At 35.0% G+C, this 10,557-nt stretch overlaps 1 non-coding gene across 1 annotated transcript; it reads left to right on the forward strand.

Moving 5' to 3' along the window:
- The first annotated feature begins 3,696 nt into the window (after positions 1–3,696).
- LOC112028534 (small nucleolar RNA R71) lies at positions 3,697–3,803 on the forward strand. The gene has a single exon (XR_002884645.1). It is a non-coding gene; the product is annotated as a small nucleolar RNA R71 (small nucleolar RNA).
- Positions 3,804–10,557: the final 6,754 nt, after the last annotated feature.

Here is a 10,557-nt window from a genome sequence, read left to right on the forward strand (position 1 = left end):
TACGCCGAGGACTTCGGTTTCCTCTTCAATAACACATCGTGTGTTGTCCGTGTGTTTGCATCTTTCTTCCCTTTATCTTTGCCTTATATTTACTGCTGTGGATGTGTTTATATTTGGCTTAGATTGTTTATCAATTCTGTTATAAGTTTGTTATCATGTTCCGCACATTAATTGTTTGATATAAAGATTGAATTGGTAATTTTTTAATTGGAGTCTAAACGTTTAAAGGTGTTTCATACCCTTTTTTGAACTTTCACATTCAAAGGGAGTGTCATTTGNTGACTCTTTGTATTCCAAACACACACCACTATATATAGACCCTTATACCCACTAAATGGAGAGAGCTTCCAAAGAGACTTTTTGAGAGAAACCCTAGAGAAAAACAAGATTGATTCATCCACAATCTTTACCTTAGAGTCTACAAATTTCTCTACTCTCTTCCTCTCCATTGTCATACCCTTGAGAGGTTCTTTGCCAAATCCTTATCTCACCACACCCACGTCTGTGAGAATGTTTATTTGGTGCTTTTGGGAAGTAGTTAGGAAGGAACCAATATACATTGGTTGATGCTATGGTCTAGTAGCAGAATCCAGTAAGTTAGAAAAGAAAAAGGTTCGGCGCAACCACGTTGGAGCAAGAAGCTTAGAGGGTTTAGGTACTTGGGTAGATTAGGCTTAGAGGGTCTATTGCTGTTCATGTATCCCAAGTACATTTTCTAGTGGATTATTGACCGCTTGGAAGGCGGCAGAGAGGTTTTACGCCGAGGACTTCGGTTTCCTCTTCAATAACACATCGTGTGTTGTCCGTGTGTTTGCATCTTTCTTCCCTTTATCTTTGCCTTATATTTACTGCTGTGGATGTGTTTATATTTGGCTTAGATTGTTTATCAATTCTGTTATAAGTTTGTTATCATGTTCCGCACATTAATTGTTTGATATAAAGATTGAATTGGTAATTTTTTAATTGGAGTCTAAACGTTTAAAGGTGTTTCATACCCTTTTTTGAACTTTCACATTCAAAGGGAGTGTCATTTGTTAGGAGGTTACACATAGGTCTAGATATGAAACTAAAGTCTTTTACGAACCTCCTACAAAATCCAGCATGTCCTAGGAATGATCTCACATCTTTAACAGTCTTAGGTGCAGGAAAATTAGCAATCAACTCAATTTTTGCTTTATCCACCTCTGAGCCTTTTGAAGAAACAATGTGGCCTACTACAATCCCTTTTGTGACCATGAAATGACACTTTTCCCAATTTAATAGTAAATTCTTTTCTTCACACCTAGTTAAGAGTTTTTGCAAATCAGAAAGACATTCGTCAAAAGAGTCACCAAACACAAAAAAATCATCCATGACTCTAAATAATGCTCTACCATGTCACTAAAAATACTTAGCATACATCTTTGAAAAGTTGCAGGTGCATTACATAAACCAAATGGCATCCTCCTAAATGCAAAAGTACCAAAAGGACAAGTAAATGTGGTTTTCTCTTGATCTTCAAGTGCAATTTCAATTTGATAGTACTTAGAATACCCATCTAAAAAGCAATAGTACTCATGACCCGCTACTCTCTCTAAAACTTGATCTAAGAAAGGTAAAGGGAAGTGATCTTTCCTAGTGACTACATTCAATTTTCTATAATCAATACATATGCACCAACCTGTGGTGACATAAGTTGGAATTAACTCATTATTCTCATTTTTTACCACAGTTATTCCAGATTTCTTAGGCACCACTTGAGTTGGACTTACCCATTTACTATCTACAATGGGTATATGATACCCACATCTAACAATTTGAGCACTTCAGTCCTAACTATCTCTTTCATTGTAGGGTTCAATCTACGTTGCATCTCCCTAGATGGTTTAGTATTGTCCTCTAAATAAATCTTGTGAGTACAAACCGATGGGCTAATTCCTTTAATGTCAGCTATGTTCCATCCTATGGCACTCTTATGTTTTCTCAAAACATTTAATGACTTACATTCTTGCAAAGAGTCAAGTTTAGAAGATATTACCACAGGAAAATTCTCATCGGTTCCTAGAAAAGCATACTTGAGCTCAATAGGCAAGGGCTTCAACTCTAATTTTGGTACTTGCTCACTAGATGACAACAACTTTATCTCACGAGGTGGCAACTCCTCATATTTCAATTTCCAATTGCTTGCTTAATTCCTGTGCAGATTCCAAAAGACAGTGAATGTAGGCAATTTCATAATTCTCATCAAAAATAAAATCACATGAATTGACTAGACAAGCTTCTAATGGATCTAAAAAACATGTTTTGTTGAATTGTTCTTGAACAAGTGTTTCAATTAAGTCAACTTCATGCACATCCTCTTCATCCCTAGGTTGCTTACAAGTATTAAAAATATTAAGCTCAAGGGTCATACTCCCAAAAGATAGTTTTAAGACTCCACTTCTACAATGTATCAATGCATTAGAAGTTGCAAGAAATGGGTGTCCTAAAATCACAGATATTTGAGAATTAGCATTAGAAACAAGATGCATGTCCAAAATAATAAAGTCAACAGGAAAATAAAATTTGTCCACTTGAACCAAAATATCCTCAACAGCACTCTTTTGAACAATCATAGATCGATCGGCAAGTTGTAAAATTATGGAAGTGGATTTTAACTCGCCTAGACCTAATTGCTTATACACTGAATATGGCAAAAGATTCACACTTGCCTCAAGATCAAGCAAACCTTTCTCTATTTTCGAATTACCAATCACGCATGAAATAGTGGGACAACCTTGATCTTTAAACTTTGGAGGTCTATTGCTTTGAATAATTGCACTAACTTGTTCAGTCAAAAATGCCTTCTTATGTACATAAAGCTTACGCTTAACAGTACACAAATCTTTCAAAAATTTAGCATATGATGGAATTTACTTTATGGCATTCAAAAGAAGAATGTTCACTTTAACTTGCTTAAGCACTTCAAGGATTTCAAAAATTTGATTCATTTTTTTTGAGGTGGAATCAACCTTTGGGGAAAGGGAGCAGGGATAGGACACCTTTCAATTTCATTAGATTTATGCTCAAGAACCTCATCACTACTCTTTATTTTGGAAGATTCATCTTGTGTATTGCTTTTAGGAATATCTTTTTCAATGATTTTTCCAGTATGAAGATTGGTTACAGATTTAGCTTGACTCATTTTATTTTCAGAGGAACTACAATCATCAACACCAAATTGACCTTGGGGGTTTGGTTGTGGTTGAGATGGAAACTTACCATTTTCTATTGTGCTCATAGATGCGGTCAATTTAGTGAGAGTGCTCCTAATGTCATTTATGGCTTGTGAGTTCTAATTATTAATGGTGGATTGAGTCTGCATGAATTGTTGCAAAGTGTCCTCAAGACTCTTCTTTGGAGGGGGATTATAGGGAACAAACTTTGAAGAACCATGTGTTGGAGGTGCGACCTCATTATCATTCCTCCAACTAAAATTTGGGTGATTCCTTCACCTTGAATTGTATGTCTCTAAAAAGGGGGGAAGGGTATGCTCTAGACCTATCTAAGGTATTAGTGGTATCCAAAGACTGGGCATTTTTAGCTAAGAGATCAAAATATTCAAAAGCCTCATTAGGATTTTTATTCAAAAACTCTCAATTGCACATCATCTCTACAAATTGGCGCATCTTTGGAGTTAAACTTTCATATAAAAAACTAATTATACGCCAAATTTCATAGCCATGATGTGGACAAGCATTAAGCAAATCTTTAAATCTTTCCCAACATTGATAAAATGTCTCATTATCTTTTTGTGAAAAATTCATTATTTGTCTTTTAAGTGCATTAGTCCTATGAATTGGAAAAAATTTCTTTAAAAACTCAGTTTGCATCTCTTGCCAAGTACCAATTGACCTAGGTCTCAAAGAATTAAGCCAAGTTTTTGCCTTGTCTTTAAGGGAAAAAGGGAACAACTTCAACCTAATGGTCTCTTCATTACATGATTGGTCATGGAAGGTAGAACATACCTCGTCAAATTCCTTAAAGTGTAGGTAAGGATTTTCAGAATCTAAGCTATGAAATTTAGGAAGTAATGAAATCATACTGGGCTTAAAATTAAAATTATTTGCATTAGCTGGAAAAATGATGCATGATGGTGCACTACTCCTAGTAGGTTGCAAATAATCCCTGAGAGTTCTAATGGGTTTATGAGCATGGAGGTTTTCATTATTTAAATTATTCTCATCACCATGATTACTCTCTAAGTTCGCCATGATATCAAGAGTGTGAGAATGTGTGAAAGAATTAGATAGATTGCTAAACAAATTATTAGACTCAATTCTAACCAAGCGATTATCACTATCACGACACCAAACATGCATGCAATAGTAAAGCAAGAAAGAAAAAGAAAAAGAAAAGAAAAGAAAACAAATACCTTTAACAAAAAAAGAAGTAAAAATAAAAGAATAACTCTAAAGGAAAACTAAACTGCTTAAAAAGAAAAGAGTTGGAGATATATTACCAAATATGTAAAGAAATTTAATGCTAAAAACCTCTCCAAATGAAGTGAAATGCTTCTCTAATCGCCAAATCCTCAACAACGGTGCCAAAAACTTGCTGCGACTTAAATGATGCTCCAAAGTGCAGGATTGTCGCGAAATAATAACTCGGTAAGTCCGAGGTCGAATCCACAGGGAAAAGGAAATTGATTAGCAAACCACAAGAGAATAAAACTAAAATAATAAATTTTAATTGAAGAGATTTTTGATGGTTTAGTAAAGTTAATTTAAATTGAGAGAAAATAACAATATATTAAGGCGCTAAGGTTTAGGGATCCACACACAACACATTTATTGGTAGTCTTAACAATATTTATTTTATAACTCAACTAAAATTTATATGAAGGATGATCTTACTCGGATGATTTAACAATAAAAACTCAAGAATTAATTGTCTAAGGTAGTTTTATGAAATTAATTGATTTAAGGCAAAACAAAACTAGTGAATTAGTTCGCAGGGAATACTAAGCATTTAACGTGCCCAGAATTTATGATAAATCAAAGAATTATACAAAAATAAACACTTTTATAGATGAGTAAATCAATCAAAAATATAATAACATAAGCATAAAAACCATAAAATAATTGTTAAGAACATACCATTAAACGGTTGAGTTTCACCCTTTGCCTTAGCAAGGCTTCTAGCAAGCCATAACAAAAATAAAACTCTAAAAATTGTAAAGAAACTTTAAGAAAACCTAAATTATGTTCTACGGCAGCTCCTCTGAATTTTGCCCCCAAAAGCCTTTAAATAGGTCAAGTAATCCTATTACAAGTTGAATTCCTGTTTGGAGAAAATCTCAGGTTTTTAGGCTTCAATTAACTGACGTTTTAGGCCTACTTAACTTCAGAATTCGGACTTTTGATAAAAAAAAGTTGTAGCGCTTTAAATTAGTTTTCCATCCCAACTTGAATCATCTCGATTGAACATCTGAGTCATAAGTTATACTCTAAATACTAACTAGTGTGCAGGCTGGAATCCTAATCCGAATTGGACTTGGATTTGGTGCAAATTTCCTTTAATTCCTTGATCCAATTGGACTTGAATTTAATTGGGTTGGCCTTCTTTGACTTCATCATGACCCTTGTAAAAGTAAAATCCATTAGCTTTCTTCTTTGCACAAATCCACTTATTTAATTTCATTATCCTACAAAAGACAAATTCACGCATTAAAATTCAATTAAGCACAAAATTGATTATTCAGAATTATTCCAAAACCAACTATAAAATGCATGAATTAACTCAAAATAAGTATGATAATGCTTTCTAATAATGGTATAAGTATGCAAAATTAAGCTATTATTAATGGTGGTTGAGGCAACCGCACATGACGTGCTATATCCACCGAGTTACCACTTCCCACCTTCCACTTCGACCTGGCCAGTATGACATCCCTAGCTTGTAATATGCTCTGCCACACATACGATGGGTTGCTCCCTGGTTCGGCTTCCAGAAAAGAGCACACAGGGAAGTATCTAGCCTTATACACTTTGAAGAACAAGGAATTCTGCTGGTTGAGTAACCTCATGCCTATTTCGCTAGCATAGCCAAGTTGAAGGCATTAATTTTTCGGAAGCCCATTCCACCCTTTTTCTTAGGCTCACAAAACCGTTCCTAGTTTATCTAGTGTATCTTTCTCTCATTGCTCATTTGTCCCCACCAATATTTAGCAATGATAGAGTTGATGTAATTGCATGGGCCCTTTGGAAGCTTGAATGGCTCATTGAGTATGTTGGTATTGCTTACACCACAGTTTTAATTAGAACCTCTTTCCCTGCTTTTGAAATTAGTTTTTCTTTCCAACTAGTGACCCGTTTTGCTATTCTTTCCTGAAGGTCCTTAAATGTGTTGGCCTTATTTTTTCCTCCCACCCTAAGTATTTCTTAAACTTTGTTACTATTTGGGTATTTAGCAACCTGAGAGTGTCATCCCTCACTGTCCGGTCCGTATATGGGTTGAAAAATAAGGCTGTCTTTTGTTGGTTAATAGCCTGGCCCGAGGCTCTTTCATACATATTCAGCACATGAAGGAGGTTACTACATTCTGAATAGAGAGCTGGACAAAAGAACAGGCTGTCGTTGGCGAGGAGCAAGTGGGAGATACTGACCCCACCATGGCAAGATAGCACCCAATGAAGTTGTTGTGACTTAATTGCTTTCCGGATCAAGGCAAATAGGCCTTCAACACAAAATAAGAACAAGTAGGACAATAAAGGGTCGCCTTGTTTTATGCCATGGGTTGGAGAGATGAAGCCTTGTGGATCCTTGTTAAGAAGCACAATATAACTTGCTAACGAAACACACCGCATAACCAAGTTTACCCACCTCTTTGTGAGACCTAGTTTTAGCATTATCTTCTTTAGGAATTCCCATTCCACTTGATCGTGAGCTTTACTAATGTCAAGCTTCATAGCCCTGTGACCTATTTTGCCTTGTCTTCTGTTTCTTAATCAATGCAGCATCTCATACGCAACCGTGGAGATGAGTTTATCTGGAACAAATGCGCTTTGTGTATCAGAGATGATATTTGGGAGGATAGTTTTTACACGGTTAGCCAAAATTTTTGAGACTATATGGCTTACCACATTGCTCAAACTAATAAGGCAGTAGTCTACCATATGTTGCGGGTCCTTAATCTTTGGGATAGGTAGGATGTGGGTGAAATTCATCTTGTTAAGGATGTGGCCCTAGTTTAGGACTAAGAGCACTGCTTCGGTGACATCCCCACCCCCTATGTGCCAACATTTCTGAAAGAAAAATGGAGGCATACCATTCAGGCCCGATGATTTTGACGGATGCATCTCAAAGCAATCCTTCCTCACCTCCACTCCAATAAAAGGGTCTATTCAGCTCCTGGTTCATTCCCTCCATTACTACACTATCTATCGAGGTTAGAACCTCATCCACATTGGTTAGGTGTGGTGTGGAGAAAATCCCCTGGAAGTACCTCTCTGCTATACCACCTATTTGTTGCTCATCTGACTTGGAATATCCAATAGACTGATACCATGAAAAAAGTATTCAAACTGCATAAACACATTTTCTTGATTTCAAAATTTTATTTAGGGATAATTACACATGACCCACCTGTGGTTTGACCCTAATTCTATGTGCCTACCCGTGGTTTTAATTTTGACACTTTACCCACCTGTGATTCTGACCGTTACCCAGCCGTAACCCACCTCTCCACTCTCCGTTACTCTAACACCAAATAAGTTAAAAAAACATTCCAAAATAGATCAAAACACTCACTCACTCCTACAACTCACTCTCACTCCCAAAACTCTCAAATCTACCTACTCCTACAACACAAGCTTCGTTTGAGACAACCATGGCAAATCCGAGCTGAGGAAGGAAGACACCATTGGTCCGTTGCTCCTCTTCTGTTCAGCCGTGTCAGATCTTACAATGGGCTTCAATTGGTGCGAGCTCTTGTGTTTTGATCGTGGGTTTGGATCATGCAAGCTCCTGGGTTTTGATCGTGGGTATTGAACTTGGGTTTTGATCGTGAATGCTCCTCTGTTCAGGCAGGTAGATCAAAACCCTTTGTAAGTTTTTAACTTTTGAAACCTAGGGTTTGAAATTGGGTTTTTTTAATGCTTTATTCGGGTTTTTTATTTGATGTGCATAAAATATATACAATAAAATACTCACATATCTACATATTTAGCCTTACTTCTATGTTATTTTGTGACTGATTATATAATATCTTTGTGTTGTAGATAACAAGGGTTTTACATGCAAAGTGGGGCTAGGCCAATTGAACCAAGTCAATTTACATCCAGCCAGACATGAATATTAAATTTAAGTCCAATTGGAGTAAGAAATCAAAGGAAATTTGCACCAAATCCAAGTCCAATTCGGATTAGGATTCCAGCCTGCACATCAGTTAGTATTTTCAGTATAACTTTCGGCTCAGATGTCCAATCGAGATGATTCAAGTTGGGATGGAAAGTTAACTTAAAGGGCTACAACTTTGTAGTTTACCAGAAGCCCTAATTCTGACGTTAAGTGGGCCTAAATAGTCGGTTAAGTAAAGCCTAAAAGTCTGGGATTTTCTCCAAACGGGAATTCAACTTGTAATAGGATTCATTGACCTATTTAAAGGATTTTTAGGGCAAAATTCAGGGAGGCTAGTGCTAGGGCTGTGATGCAAAACAGAAAATTGGAGCAAGAGGCAGTGCCACATGTGGCTTTTCTATAGCTTTTCTCCATGATAGCATTGTGACTATTTCTTTCTCTATTTTATTTGTCTAGTTTAATGTTTAATGTTTAGTATTTTATTCTTTTGTTTTATTTCAATTACCATGAGTAGCTAAATTTATAATTAGGGTTGAGGATGAAACCTTGTTAAGGATTATTAGTAATATTTATGTGATTTGATTTTTCCCACAATAGTTGTTCTTTAATGATTTAAATTGTTCTTGCTTCATATCAATTGACTAAGATGGAATTCTAGATATGAGTTCAATCATGTTTTTCTCATGATTTAGGATTTGTCTTAATTAATTGAATGCTTGGTTTATTAATTCTTGATTATAAAATTGGATATCGTTTGTGATTTGTCTGTCAATGGATACAAGTTATGATTTGATTTTTAGAATTGGATATATCTTGTGATTTGTTTGGCTACGGATACAATTGATGATTTGGTTTTATACTTAAGAAGCGAAGAAGAACNGGGTTTAGGTCATCTGTTGTGATTCCTGATCTAGTTGTGGTGATGGTGGTGTCATGAATGGATGTGGGTTGAAGGGAGGGAGAAGATAGAGAGATAAAGATGAAGAGAGAGAAAATAATAATAAATAAATAAATAGTGTTTAACTTTGACGTGAAAATAAGAGAATTGATTTGGAGTGAGCTGTGAAATGGTAAGTTAAAATAGATAAAGTGGCATTTTGTGATGTCAAATTGCTAAAATTTTTGCACCACCAATGCTAATGCTATTAAGGACGGTACCATAGCAAATGCCAAATTTGCATTTGGAACATTTGGTGCTGGTGGGTTTTTAGTGTTTGGTGTGTTAAAAAGCACACTTGATGTTGATGCTCTTAGTGTTTGGTGTGCCAAATGCTCTCAGTGTTTAGCATAGAACTCAACATTGTTAATGTCAAGTTCCATCTGTAACTCAATTTTGTTAAAATTGAGTATAAAAAACAGAGACATTTTGTTAAATAGTTTCAAAATAATGGCATTTTGTTGCATAATTTGTAAATTATGAGCAAATAACCATTTTCCCCCTAATTATAAGCATAGAAAGTTTTGGACCAAAAACTTAAAGTTTTATGTAGTATTATTTATTATTTATTTTTTAGTGTTTCATTTACTTATCTCTTATTTGTGTTTAAAAACGCGCGCGCACACGCATACATACATATGTGTATATATATATATATATATATATTCTAATCTTTTTTTATTTAATACTATTTTTTGTATGTGAAAAAATGCAACTTATTTCAGATTGGCCTAACTCGTCAAAAAATCAAATAAAGGTCATAGGTTTTTACAACCTATTTTAATCCAATAAATTTATTATTGAAACTTAATTTGAGTTGAACCAAATTTGGGTTACACCCAATCCTGACCAACCCTACCAAATGATAAGGTTAAACCTCCCTTTAAACACCCCTCAATCCTTTGTCTATCCTTTAAAAAATAACCAAAATTCATAAACTACACCCTCATAAATAAAATAAAAAACAAAAATAATAATATTTTAGTAAATATGTTAGACACATTAATATTTTTCATAGATTATTTTGGCACAATATCAAAAGGTTAAATACTAAATTATTACATTTAAAATGTTAAGGGCTAAATTGACCGATATTGCAATTGCCATAATTTCTCCTAAAATAAAATAAAAATAATAAATTAAAAAAAATTAAAAAAAAAAGGAAAAAAGAAAAAATGTATCATTAAAGTTATAGAGAACCTTCGGTCAGGAGCTGGCGTAAAGAGCATTTTTTACACCACCAATGAATAAATGCCACCTCATATTTCTATTGAAAACCCAATACATTGCAGCACACATAAT

This window comes from Quercus suber, unplaced genomic scaffold (assembly GCF_002906115.3).
Source record: "Quercus suber isolate HL8 unplaced genomic scaffold, Cork oak 2.0 scaffold_448, whole genome shotgun sequence".
Lineage (NCBI taxonomy): Eukaryota > Viridiplantae > Streptophyta > Magnoliopsida > Fagales > Fagaceae > Quercus > Quercus suber.